The sequence below is a fragment of the Pinus tabuliformis genome, chromosome 3_2 (genome assembly GCF_031772625.1).
Source record: "Pinus tabuliformis cultivar Carrire ecotype Pingquan chromosome 3_2, CPIR1, whole genome shotgun sequence".
Lineage (NCBI taxonomy): Eukaryota > Viridiplantae > Streptophyta > Pinopsida > Pinales > Pinaceae > Pinus > Pinus tabuliformis.
Window position 1 is genome coordinate 422,748,979 of NC_142302.1, and position 14,271 is coordinate 422,763,249.

The following is a 14,271-nucleotide window of genomic DNA, read 5'->3' on the forward strand; positions in this document are numbered from 1 at the left end:
CACTAAACAAGGTTTCATTTCATTTTACTTTTCTTCTTCTCATTAATTATAAATTCATCATTTTATTTCACAGTGTTTATAATCATTTTCTTACTAACAATGTTTATAATGCAATTTCCATCATTTTCTTATTAACATTGTTTATACTTTAGAGTAGTTTCCATTTTCTTGATCTCTTTTTAGTTTCTATCATTAGTTCAGAAGATAGAACACAATGGTGTAATCTTTTTTCATCAATTGAAAACTAACCTTGTTTTAGGATGAGAGTAGGATTGAAGAATGATAAGGATACATTGTTGGATAGTTTACTTCATTCACTGTTTTTCTAGTTTAAATTCTCAATTAAACTAATCAGTGTCATTTACTGTCTTTGCCATTTCATTTTTAGTTTATTGACTCATGGCGTTAATGAATGTTTATGGGAAACCCTTCAAGTTGATAATCCATCCTTAACTAAGTGGTTGAACATTTCATCTATGCAGTGAGTTATTTCTGCATCTTTGTATTTTCTTTCTCTTACATTAATGAAGTAAAAAATTACTCAAATGTCATCCCAAGGAGACTTTCGACCAAAATTGAGAGGCATAGTAACCAAGTATTTCATTTAGTTTTATTTCTGTAATTAGTTGGACATCAGTTGCAAATTTCACTTTCAGTTTTAATTTGTCATTTGGAAATAATGGTAAAATAAGAATAGAAACTTTGTTTTCATGTCTTTCTTAGCTTTGCTTCCAATCTTTCTTAGCAATCTTTATGAAAGTTAGATTTAGTTCTAATAATTTACATTGTAAATCATTAGGAATTAAAACACCAAAACCCCCCCAAAACAAGATAAAACATAAAAACAATGAAGTAATAAGGGTTAGCCAGCACAAACAGTGCACTACACTTCATCAATTTACGATACCAGGATTTATAATTTATGTAGGGAAATTTAGGACACTAAATGGACCAAACATTTTGGCACCATTGCCGGGGAAGTGTAACTAGGTAGCCTTATCTCTTACATTCAAAAAAAAAAATTAGATGCATAGAGAAAGAGACTCCAGGGGTAGATTTATAGCTAGGGGTAGAAGTTCAATTCGTACAACAACGCCTGCTCCACCAAGAACAAGAAAATATATATCTCCATCTGAAACTCAGACCCCCAGCCATAGGACTCCTAAAATTCTGGGGGAAACAATCCAGTCAAAAGAAACTCGTACTTCATCTACAAATTCAGTCGTAGGGGAGAAAAATCTTGAATCTCCAACAATAGGGATAGCCTTTTTCACCTCCACGGGAGAACACATTCTAGTTGAAGAATTAGAATTACCCATAGAGGAAGAAGAAGTAGAACCTCTATCCCATATCCCATTAATAGAATAACCAGAAGAGGAGAAAGTAACCTTGCAGGTTGAACCCTATACTGACCCTAAAGAAACTATAATGGTAGAGGAAGAACAAGATGGAGAATTCACACTGTTTGGAGGAGGAGGTAGAGGAAGAGGTCGAGGAAATAATGGAGACGGTAGAGGAAATAATGAAGGAGGCAGAGGAAATAGGGAAATAGATAATTATTTTGTATTCCCTATAGTGGATGTGGAAACAAATGCCATAATGAAAAATATCTCACCTTCTGTCCTCCCAAACTTCTATGGGTTGAAAAGTGAGGATCCTGAAACATTCTTATTTGAGTTTGAAGTCTTATGCAGAACTTATGACTATCTAGAAGACTCTCAAAAACTTAAATTGTTTCCATCAACACTGAAAGGAGCTGCTTTGAAATGGTTCATGGGGTTAGTCACTTAGTCCATTAGAACATTGAATGACATGAAAAAAACATTTTTCGATAGGTATTTGGATTATTACATGCCTACCAATCACAAAGATGAATTGTTCAAAATGACGCAAAGAGAGGATGAAAACTTAGAAGATTTGATTGAGAGGTTCAACTATAATTTGAAAAGAGAAAAAATGAACACTTTAGATGAAGAAACCTTGAAGGCTCTTTTATTAAAAGACATTATAGATGAGTGAATAGATATCCTTAACATGATGGGGAAGGGAGATATCTCTCAACTTCCATTAAATGATATAGAAGAATTGTGTGTTCATCTCTCAAGAGGGAAATCCAAAACTGGGAAAGGTCCAAGAAATCCTTCTCTTGTTAGAGTAAACAAATTTGCAATTGTATTTGTAAGAAGGGTAGAAATTGGTAATATGATTGATGAATTTAAAACTAACATTCTAGGGAGCCTTAGTGAGCAATTAGACACCCTTAAGAAACAAAACAAGTAGAAAATTGAGGCTGATGCTTTAGCCATTTTATGTCGAAAATGCAGAAAAAAACATGTTGTAAGGGAATGCCCTTTAGATGCAAAAATTGTAGAAACTTGTATGATTTGTTCAGAAAGCCATGAGACGAAGGGTCTTCCTTCAATCCCAAGTCTTAAGGATGTCTCTCAAGAGGAAACAGTCCCAAATTCTATAGAACCTCTTTTCTTATTGCTAGAAGACCTTGGAAGGGGCGAAAAAATCCCGGATTTAACAATCAAATGTATCTTTAGACCCCACCGAATTGGAATTCTTGCCAGCAAACTTAGCTTCAACCTCAATCCCAATCTCAACCATGGGCACAAGGAGTACAAAATCCTTATGGTAGATTTCCTTAATATTATCAATATCCTCCATCATATCAGAATTATCCTCCCCCACATATTCAAAAACAAAATCAAAAACCACAACTTCAAAATTAGAACCCTAAACTTTCCTTACCATTTCCACAAGAATCTCCACAACAACAAAAAAAATCCTCAACTCTTATTGCCATTTCAACAGAAACCAAATCAGCTACCTGCCCAACCATTACCAAACCCAAAAATAAAAACCCCCAGAATGCTTACATGGTAGAAGGACAATAATTTCCAACTTACATGATTACTCCTCTAGATCTTAATGATGTTCAACTAAGATCTGGTAGGATATTAGAAAAGGAAAGACCTTCTGTAGTTATTCATAAATATGACAGTTTTGAGGAAGATTCTCTAATGGTCAATAAAAGTTTTTAACGAACATCTCTCCAAAACCAAAATATTGAAATAGAAAAACAAAAAGAATTAGTGAATGCAACTCCGGTTAATGAGAATCTGACATCTACTTTTACACCTCCTTTCCTTAAAGGTTACAAATTTATAGAGGAATAGAAAAGCAGATTATGTTTCCCAATTATGATTTTCTAGATGAATTGAAGAATGTCTATATCAAAATCCCTTTGCTACAAGCCATTAAAGAAATTCCAATTCTTGCCAAAACAATAAAAGATTTGAGCATAAAGAAACCAGGAAGAAGAACAAAGGAAACAAAAGGAATTCATGTGGTAGGAAAAATAGAAAACATAATGATGGTTAAAATTTCCATACAAAAATATGTGGATCCAGGAAGTCCAATTGTGAAAATTGAAATTCCAAATACATTGATTGACTTAGGGGCAACAATAAACATCTTGAGTAAACAAACTATGGAGCGGCTTAAGCTTCCTAATATTCTCTACACACCTACCTTACTGCAACCAGTAGATAGATCAGTAATCAAACCAGATGGTATGTTAGAAGATATTTCAGTATCCTCATATTCTTGGGAATATCCTGTTGATTTCATGATTTTAACTCCCAATAACAATCTAGGAGGACATCCACTCATAATAGGAAGACCTTGGTTGGCCACAGCTGAAGCTTTTATTAGCTGCAGGTCTGGTGACATGTATATTTTTGAAATTTACTTTATATCCTCCAACAAAAGAAATCACAGAAATAGATGACAAAGAATGGATTGATGATGAAGATGATATTCAACCTCTCTTTACTATTTCAGAAATTAGTGAAGATAGTCAAGTTTTAAATACATTGGAAAAATTTGAATCATCTTTAGGATATGACCATGAGCAATTTGAAGAAAAATATAATGTTGAATATTTTTCATCTAGGTAGATGTCTCTCTATTCTGTGCAAGAGTTTGGTAGATCTACAATTTAAATCTTTCCAGGTAGGACATTGAACATAAACAAAAACTTTGAGAAACTACAACAAGATTAGCTAATCAAAACATTACAAAAACATTCTGCTACATTTTCATGGGAATGCACTGACATGAAAGGCATTAATCCTAAGACCTGTATCCATCACATCTATATGGAGGAAAATTGTAGACCTGTTAGACAACCTCAGAGAAGGATGAATCCAAATCTTAGAGAGATTATGAAAGAAGAGCTCCAAAAATTATTGAATGTAAACTTCATTTACCCAATTTCATATAGGCAATGGGTTTCTCCTTTGGTAATTGTGCCTAAAAAGAATGGTAAATTGAGGGTGTGCATTGATTACCGAGAATTGAATAAAGCAACCCTTAAAGATCATTTTGCTTTGCCTTTTATAGATCAAGTGTTAGATGCATTAGCAGGTAAGAAGTATTTCTCATTCTCCGATGGTTTTAGTGGTTATAATCAAATTCAGGTAGCACCTAAAGATCAGGATAAGACCACATTTACTTGTCCATCGGGAACTTATGCATACCAAGTAATTCTTTTTGGGTTATGTAATACAACTGATACATGATTGTGTAGAGATATATATGGATGATTTTACAATCTATGGAAATACATTTGAAGAATCTTTGGAAAATTTGGAAAAAGTTCTTAAAATATGTAAAGAAACAAACATTTCACTAAGCCATGAATTTGTTTTATGATGTTTACACAAGGTATTGTTTTAGGACATCCCATTTTTGGAGATGGGATTAAATTTGACAAATCTAAAGTTGACGTCATCTCTAAATTATCAATTCCAAATTTCCAAAAGGATGTTAGAAGTTTTCTAGGATTTACAGGATACTATAGAAGGTTTATAGAAAATTTCACTAAAATATCATCCCCACTGTTCAAATTTCTTACCAAAGATTATGAATTCAATTGGAATTTTGATTGCTAATTGGCCTGTGAAACCTTAAAAACAAAAATTTCTAAAGCACCCATTTTAAGAGGTCCAAATTGGAAACTCCCTTTCCATATTTCAATAGATGCTTCAGATACATCTATGGGAGCTGTATTGGGACAAAAGGATTTGATTCCTCATGCCATTTACTATACAAGTAAGAATTTGACTCCCACTGAGTTAAATTATACTTTGATTGAAAAGGAATTTTTAGTTGTTGTTCATGCAATTAACAAGTTCAGACACTATATAACAGGATATGAAGCCTTTGTTCATACAGATCACTCTGCAATTAGATATTTAATGAATAAAACTATTACTAATGGAAGAGTTACGAGATGGATTTTACTTATGCAAGAATTCAACATTAATGTGCTAGATAGACCTCAAAAACAAAACACTGTTGCTGATTTATTGTCTAGGATTCAAAATATCAAAGAAGATTCTCCAATTGAAGATAAGTTTCCTAAACAATTTCTTTTTGCAGTAACTACTCAAACTTCTTGGTTTGTAGATATTGCTAACTATTTGGTCACAAGAAAGTTACCTTGATATTTTTTTCCTAGAGAGAAAAGAAAAATTATTTAGGTAAGTTCAAGATATTCAAGGATCACTAATGAATTGTATAAATCAAGCCTAGATCTTATGATCAGAAAGTGTGTCAGCGAAGATGAAATGTCCAAGATTCTTGAGGCATGTCATGATGAGACATGTGGTGGACACTTTGCTGACAAGAGGAAAACCTATAAAATCCTTTCTTTAGGATATTATTGGCCATCCATCTTCAAAGATGCTAAAGAATATGTCAGGAGATGTGACAGATACCAAAGGGTAGGGAACCATGCTCCATCAAATGAAATGTCATTACAAATTTAGGTACTCATAAAACCTTTTGAAAATTGGGCCAATTAATCCTCCATCTAAGCAGAAGAAGTATATATTGGTATGCATTGATTATTTCACTAAATAGGTAGAGGCCAAAGCATTAAATTTTGCTAATGAAAAATTTGTAGTTAATTTCCTTTTTGAGGACATCTTCACTCATTTTGGTGTTCCAAGAGAAATTGTGATAGATCAGGGATCTCAATTTACATCTAACATGGTGGAAGTGCTTGTGGAAGAATACAAGATCAAACATAGGAAATGTGCTCCCTATCACCCACAAGCAAATGGTCAAGTGGAATCTAAAAATAAAGTGATTGAAGGAATCCTCACCAACTGTGCATCTACATAGATTAGATTAGGTAGAAAGGCTTCCTAAAGCCTTATGGGCCTACAAAACTACATGGGGGAGCACAATGGGACATACACCCTATGAACTTGTTTATGGGAAACAAGTCTTGTTCCCTATAGAGTTCCAAATCAAAACTTTCAAGATGGTAGTCCCTGGACTAGATTTATCAGAGGCACAAAAGCATAGGCTAGAGAAATTGAATGAACTTGATGAAATTAGGAAGGAGGCAGTTCAAAGGACTGGTATAGTCCAAAAACAGAGGGCTAAATGGCATGAAAAATATATCAAGGACAAGAGGTTTCAAGTGGGAGATTAGGTGTTGTTATTTGATTCAAAGTTCAAGGATTTTCAAGGGAAGTTTCAAACTCATTGGCTTGGGCCATATGAGATTGAAAATGTCTTTAGTAATGGAGCAGTCAGGATAAGAACAATAGATGAAAGTAAAACTCCTCTTCTTGTGAATGGTCATAGATTAAAGGTATATCAGAAACCAATTTCAGAAGAGGAGTTCATTAAGATTTTCCAAGACGATTCTGAAATGGAGTTAGTAAAGAAGAATCCTTCTTCTCCAATAAATTAGTATTTATTTTTCCTAAAATAAATAAATAAAAAACTTTTATAAGGTTGAAAACCAATCATTGATTGGCATACTTATATAGAAAATACAGGGTCAAAATCAGAGGTTTCTGACACCCTATATTTTCCATTTTATTTCTGTAATAAGTAGTGAGAAAAAGCTACAGTCACTCTGTAGTTTAGATTCTAAAAAATTCATCATCTCATCTCATCTCACTCTGTTTTATTTTTGCAGCTTCACTTCATCCCATTATCATATTTCATCAATAAATTTTTCATTTTTTTTTTTTTAGTTTTCACTCCATCTTCATTTCATTTATCATCTCATCTTACATCCCATTTCATTTCACTTACATGGCCACATCCATTTCATTCATGATCCATAAGCCATATTTCACTTTCTTTTTCACGTTCTACACTTGATTTTATTCTGCAGCTAATGTGATTTTGTAGCTACAATTTGTTTATCAATTTAGACACAAGTGTATAGTTCATAATAAAATCATGTATGTAGGGAATTGAAGAAAAATCAATTTTTGAAGGCCAACCATGCTCAAGGTACCCTTGGATCAACATAAAAGAAAAAAAAAAATAGCAAGCGAAAGGTAAAGGTTCCAAAGGTAAATGAAAAAAATTATTTCAAAAAGAAATTTGAAAACATAAGTTTGTATAGTATGTATAATCACATGTCTCCTTAATCAACCATCATTTGATTTGATGCCACTATGTCTCCACCATATCTTCCATCTTTAATGACAAACGATCTTAATGATTCTTTCATAACAAACCTCCGCTTCAAACTCCATAACCTGTACTCAAACGATCCTCCACAAGTACACCTATTAACAGTAAAGATAATGATGTGACCTACCTATCTACCACTCTCTAAACCCTTACTGTCTATTTATTACATGCAAACTCTTATGTTTTTCTCTCATATTCATGTAGTCATTTCATAGACACAATCTTTCCATTTTCTATATACACAGCCATTCCATTTTTCATATACGCACAGTCTTTCCATTTTCATATATACACATTCATTCATTTCTTAAATAACATTCTTTTTATAGACATTGAGAGTAATTTTGAAGGTTAACTGAAAATAGGGGATATGGGGCTTATTTTCAGGACAGAGACCATAGGGGTAAAGTATATGGAGGGGTATCCACAACTTAAATGGATGCTACAGAAGGTTGGATGGTTAAATTTAATTGAGAAATTTGATGGCTACTACAAGGAAATTACCAAGTCTTTTGCAAGGTCATTTGATGGCACATAAGTGGAGATAGGAGATATAAAATTTGCAGTCACAGAGTCCTTCATAGTAGAAGCAACACAGCTATTGAGACAAGGAGAAAGATGGTTTAAAAACAAGGAATTTCATGGTGAATATTGGAAAGTGATCCTTATAAACCCATGTATGGATGTTATAGTATTTAGGAAGGGAATTCCTATTTTAGCACTCAAGAACAAATGGAGTAATATGTTGTTAATATTCCAAAAATTCATTATGTGAAGGAAGATTTGGGTTTATGTATGTTTACCATATATGCTTATTAATGATTTTTTTAGAAAATAGAACCATCAACCTTCCTTTCTTCCTTCTAAACAGTCTGAGAAGGATGGCTACAAATGTCCAAAAGAAAATTTAATCCATAGAAACAACTATGTATCATCATGGATTAGTGAAAATACTAGTTGAACTCCATTTGAAAAGTGTAGGGGATACATGGGAAGGTTTCTTCATAAGAAAAATTTTCAAAGATGCTCCAGAGTCACCTGAGGAGAGTCATGTTAAGAAAAGTAGGAGGAGAAAGATCAGCATTAACATTCAAACCTCCGCACAAAAGAATGATGCAGACATAACTTCTAAACCAAAGGTTAGGAAGTAGACTAAACAGAAAGGAAAAATGAAAGAGAGAGTTGATGAAATCAATGAAGACATTCCTGAACCTTCACCACCACAAGAATATGAAAAGTTACTCTTCGAAAGACTGACCAAGATTAAGGAGCAAATCAAGAAAAAGAAGGAGATAGGAAGAAGGAAGAAGGACACAAGAGAAGAAACCATAAGCTTCCAAAACCTGAGAAGGAGCTCTAGACTCCAAGGTAAGGTGAGGAAGGTAACATCAAAAGAATCGAAGTTCATAAACTTAGAGGAATAAACCCCAGTTCAATCTCCTGACAGTATTCCACCTAAACACAATCCACAAAACTCTCCTCCACATAATTGTGAAGGCAACCCAAGCAGAACTTCTCCTAGAATAGATCCAATACAACAACAAATCTATGACCACATAGAGTCATTAGAGAGAAAGAATACCTCAATGGATCCAAGATCCTCAACCAATCTAGAGCAGCCTGTCAATCCACAAGAACCTCTAACTAGCTCTCTCAAACAAGAAATCTATGAGTTAGATATTTTGAACAGGCACATTCAAAAAGAAAATGAAACCTTGAAGGAACAAAACAAGATGGATAGAGCCATTGATGACAACACAATGTTGCACCTAGGATTATGGTACAAGAAAAATAGGAAGTTGAAGAGGAAAAATAGGAATTTGAGCAGAAAAATTATCAACCTCAAATATAGACTTCTTATGAAGAAGTCCAGGATGGCAGTCAATGCAAGGAGAAGTAAGAAAAGGAAGTTGGATGTGCTGGTAGAAGTGTTAGAACAGATGGAATATGATAAAGAAGTTCACATTTTTGAAACTTGCAAGGGGACATGCAATGATTTTGCAGTGGGGGTATGTTGAGCCTCAAAATTACTCTTTCCCTAGTAACTCTTCTTATTCCTTTTCTTTGTTTTTTACATAAGAAAGATGTACTCTCATCACCAATGACAGGTATATACTGTCTTGAGGAGGAAATTTAGTGATTTACATGTTATGATTTTATGTTTTTCTGTTTGAATAAATTCTTATATATTAGCTACAAAACGCAGCCTATTCTGCAGCTAATCAGCTATTCCGTAGCTACCTTCATGCTCTAATAGGTTTTGGGTGTTAGAAGGAGAAACTAGTGACATGAGTAGCTTGGAAATCATCATGACATGGAACATGTCCTATTCATTTAGCCTAAGTTGACAAAGAAGATGGCATAAGACTACGGTCAATGAATAAGTCAAACACAGAGAGACCGAGGGTAATAGGACATTGTTTTGTGGTTAATTAATACATTTCGCAATGATGGGAAGCATTATCTGGAGCAACTACCTGTACCTATGGACTCCAATGGTCACCTGTACAAATCAATCCAACAACCACCATGTCTTGGATTTATGTCTCCAGCAGCCAAAGAAGAAATTCCGCATATCTGTCTTCTACATGTTTGGTTGTACCATGTTTTTCTCCACAAACAGTTATATGATTTTTCTTATAAATAATTGTGTAAAGGACTGAAGAAGTTAGTAGTGATAGTAATAGTTTTATTGTGAAACCGAAGTTCTATACTCTATAATTTCTGGGAATTTTGTGTCCCTATTTTAATATGAAAATACCGCATGTTTCTATGAAAATCTGAAGGAGTTTTCTTGGAGTTGATTGAGCAAGCATAACCTAATCAGTTGCAGAGGACCCCTGCACTGAAGAAGGTTTCATTTAATTTTATTTTTCTTCTTCTTGTTAACTATAAATTCGTCATTTTCTTTCATAGAGTTTATAATCATTTTCTTACTAACAATGTTTATAATGCAATTTCCATCATTTTATTATTAACAGTGTTTATAATTTAGAGTAGTTTCCATTTGCTTGATCTCTTTTTAGTTTTTATCAGTAGCTTAGAAGATAGAAATCAATGGTGTGATATTTTTTATTCAATTAAAAACTAACCTTGTTTCAAGATGAGAGTAGGATTGACGAATGATAAGGACACATTGTTGGATAGTTTACTTCATTCACTATTTTGCTAGTTTAAATTCTAAATTAAATTGTTTAGTGTCATTTATTGTCTTTTCCATTTCATTTTTAGTTTACTGAGTCATGGTGTTAATGAATGTTTACGGAAATCCCTTCAAGTTGATAATCCATCCTTAACTAAGTGGTTGAAAATTTCATCTACGGAATGAGTTATTTCTACATCTCTGTATTTGCTTTCACTTAGATTAATGAAGTACAAAATTACTCAAATGTCATCCCAAGGAGACTTTCTCCCAAAATTGTGAGGTAGAGTAACCAAGTATTTCATTTAGTTTTATTTCTGTAATTAGTTAGACATCAGTTGCAAATTCACTTTCAGTTTTAATTCATGATTTGGAAATAATGGTAAAATAAGAAGAGAAACTTTGTTTTCATTTCTTTCGTAGCTTTCCTTCCAAATCTTTCTTAGCTCTGTTTTCATTTTTAGATTTTGAGCATTCTTTACGAAAGTTAGATTTAGTTATGATAATTTACATTGTAAACCATTTGGAATTAAAAGACAAAAAACCCCGCAAAATAACATAAAACATAAAAACAATGAAGTAAGAAGGGTTAACTAGCACAATCAGTGCACTACACTTTACCAGTTTACGACACCCAGATTGATAATTTATGTAGAGAAATTTACGACACTAAATTGACCAAACACCTCCATCATTTCTGTCATTTTTTCAATCCATTGTTTCAGTTTATAAAAATATTGTGTTTTGTACAGGATCCCTTGTATTCCTACAGGATCCCCTGAAAACCTACAGGATGATCCTGTAGGAATTACAATGAACCAAAAATCCTACAGGAAGAAATCTGAAGGAAAATTATGGAATTTTTAGGCCCTCAAAACTGACCCTCTTCATGATCTATCACCACACCTTTTCCACCATTATCATCCGTACACTGACCATTAAAAAGAAAATATCAGTGTTAAGATTTTTTTCCCAATCTTCAAAAAAAGGAAATAGAGAGTAATAAAGAGCATCACCTGAAGATTTCTTTCTCTCCACACTCCCACTCCTTCTTTCCATCCATGTTACCATCGTCAATGCCCCAACAGGAAAAGTCATTAAAGAGTTCTGAGGGAGAAGCAGCTACAGGACATCTTGTAGTAGCATATCCCACAAAATACCAATCACACCAGCAACAATTCTTTAGCATGATGATCAAGGATCTCCAAAGTAGTATCATCATATCTTCAACCACAAGTACCTATAGAAACAAGGAAGCCATTAGCAAATAGAAAGAGGAAAAAGAAGAATAGCATGCAACAAATAAACACAACAACACCTCTGGTCTTCGACAACTGCAGCATAACATTGGAACCACAGGTAAGTATCCTTCTCACTCTCTCATAAGTATCATGTAATAAAAATATGTAAGGGTTATGAGATAGTTGGTTTATAAGTGAAAAGGTGGCCAATTAACTTGGCCAACTTTGTTCAATCAACACATGCACAACTAGGTGTCCTCTCACATGTGGCTACAGTCAACTCAAAGACAAAGAAGGAGCAGGACAAAAAGTAGTTAAAACTATGGATACATAAGGTGGGAGCTGATTATGAGGAGTGGGAAATGATGAGGTGGTAGTGGGGACCAACGGTCCAAAAATGGAAATGTACCTTTGCTGCCAGCACACTACCTCACCCCGAATCACCATAAGAGGAAATAAAAAATCGTTTTGATGCATTCATGCATTTCACTCCGTTGAAACTTCCTCACTCAAGTCGTTCTCATACCTAGGAAACCCACTGAAAGAAAAACTCCATCTGTTCACTACACAGGAATTCCTACAGGACTGTGTAGGAATTCCTAAAGGAGCATGCATAGGAATTCCTACATGATACACAAAGACTATCTACAGGATTGGAAAAGAAGAGTTCAGAAGGGTATCACGGGAGTTGGTCACTGCAAACACTCTAAAGAGGTAGGCTTTGTAATTACATCCCTCTTTGCAAGTAAATGAACCAAGAACCCTTTAAATTTGAATGAATTTAGCAATTATGTAAAGGGAATTACATAAATAGTCATCTCTGTTTTGGTTCTGCAATTGAAAAATTGTTTCAACCCTCTCATTTTCTCCTCAAATTTCACCAACAAGATGACCGAAGGGTTTAATAGGAGAGATGCCACCAACAATGTGAGAATCCAACAGTACCCCAAAGTGTTTGAAATCTTGACAAGACATAATTGGATGGGGTTTTTCAAAAAACTCATAGGGTATGATGATGAGGTGGCTCAATAATTTTCTCTCTCCCTCACTCCACTCAGCAGAATACATGCCACTATTGTAATAAGGGGCCTCACTATAGATATCACCCCTTAGATCATCTACAGAGTCACCACACTCCCCCTAGGAATACCATGGAGAAAAGAAGACAAAGGAGATAGCCAGGTTGCCAGAAGAAAACTCAGTTTAGAAGGTGAGGAAACCACTGAGGAAAAAAATGGAGTAAGGAGGGAAAGTATACCATATCCATGGAATGAGGTAGGCTACCAACTGATCAAATACAACTCATGTGATGGTAGGTATAGTATTGTCCATGGCTATCATTTCAAAATCCTTGAAGAATTAAGATTCGGACCAGAAACACCCCCTCCCCAAAGGCTCAACATACCATACTTTCTACTTCAATCACTCATATACTCAAGCATAAAAGTGAAGGAGGGGAATTCCCAACAGTTAGCTCACCATGGGTTGATTAGGATCCCCATAGAAGATTACCTCCAAAACCTCAGAACTCCTAGATAACATGGCCAGTTTTTAGAGACATGCCAGCAAAGGATGACATCAAAGCTCTCACTTATGATGTCAGTCCTACTCTCAGTGAAGAGGAAGTAAAATAGGTAGAGAAAGACATAGAAGAAGAAAAGGATGAGACGGATGAATAAGGAGTTGAAACAGAGGAACATGATGAAGATGAAGAAGAAGAGGGAGAAGAGAAGGACGATGATGAAGAAACATAGGAGGAAACTACGGAGGAAACAGATAAATATGATTAAGATCTACAAGAAGAAGAGGACAGGAAGGACATAGAGGAAGAAGGCAATAGAAAACAGGGGACAAAAAACAAGGAGGAGTCACCTAGGGTGTCTCCAGAAGCCACTGATAGAGAGGCAGCAATTTCCATCACTACTCTTAGCACCCCAATCATGTAAAAAGAAAAAAGGTAGAGGTAGACCCCATTATATTTCAGGACAAGAAAGAGAAAAAGAATAAGACAGGGGATACCCCAAACATCAACCGAAATTCCTATTGTGATTGAAGACTCCCCTACACAAAAAGACAAAATGCCTTCCCCTAAGTCCCCTATCACCCATGTGAGGAGGCCTACTACTAGATCCACTTCATCCAAGGGAAAGGCAATCCTACAAGATACACAAAAAAATCTATAGGAAACAAAAACAGTCCTATAGGATACTCTGCTGAATCTACAGGAAGCACAGAAATTGGAAAGATAGGTAGGGGAGCAGCAGGAAACTAAAGAGGAGGATAGAGAGACCAAATAACCTAGCCCCAAACCTAACGTGGACTCCTTTTACTGGTTTATTGAAGGAGGCAGGGTCATACTTCAAAAGT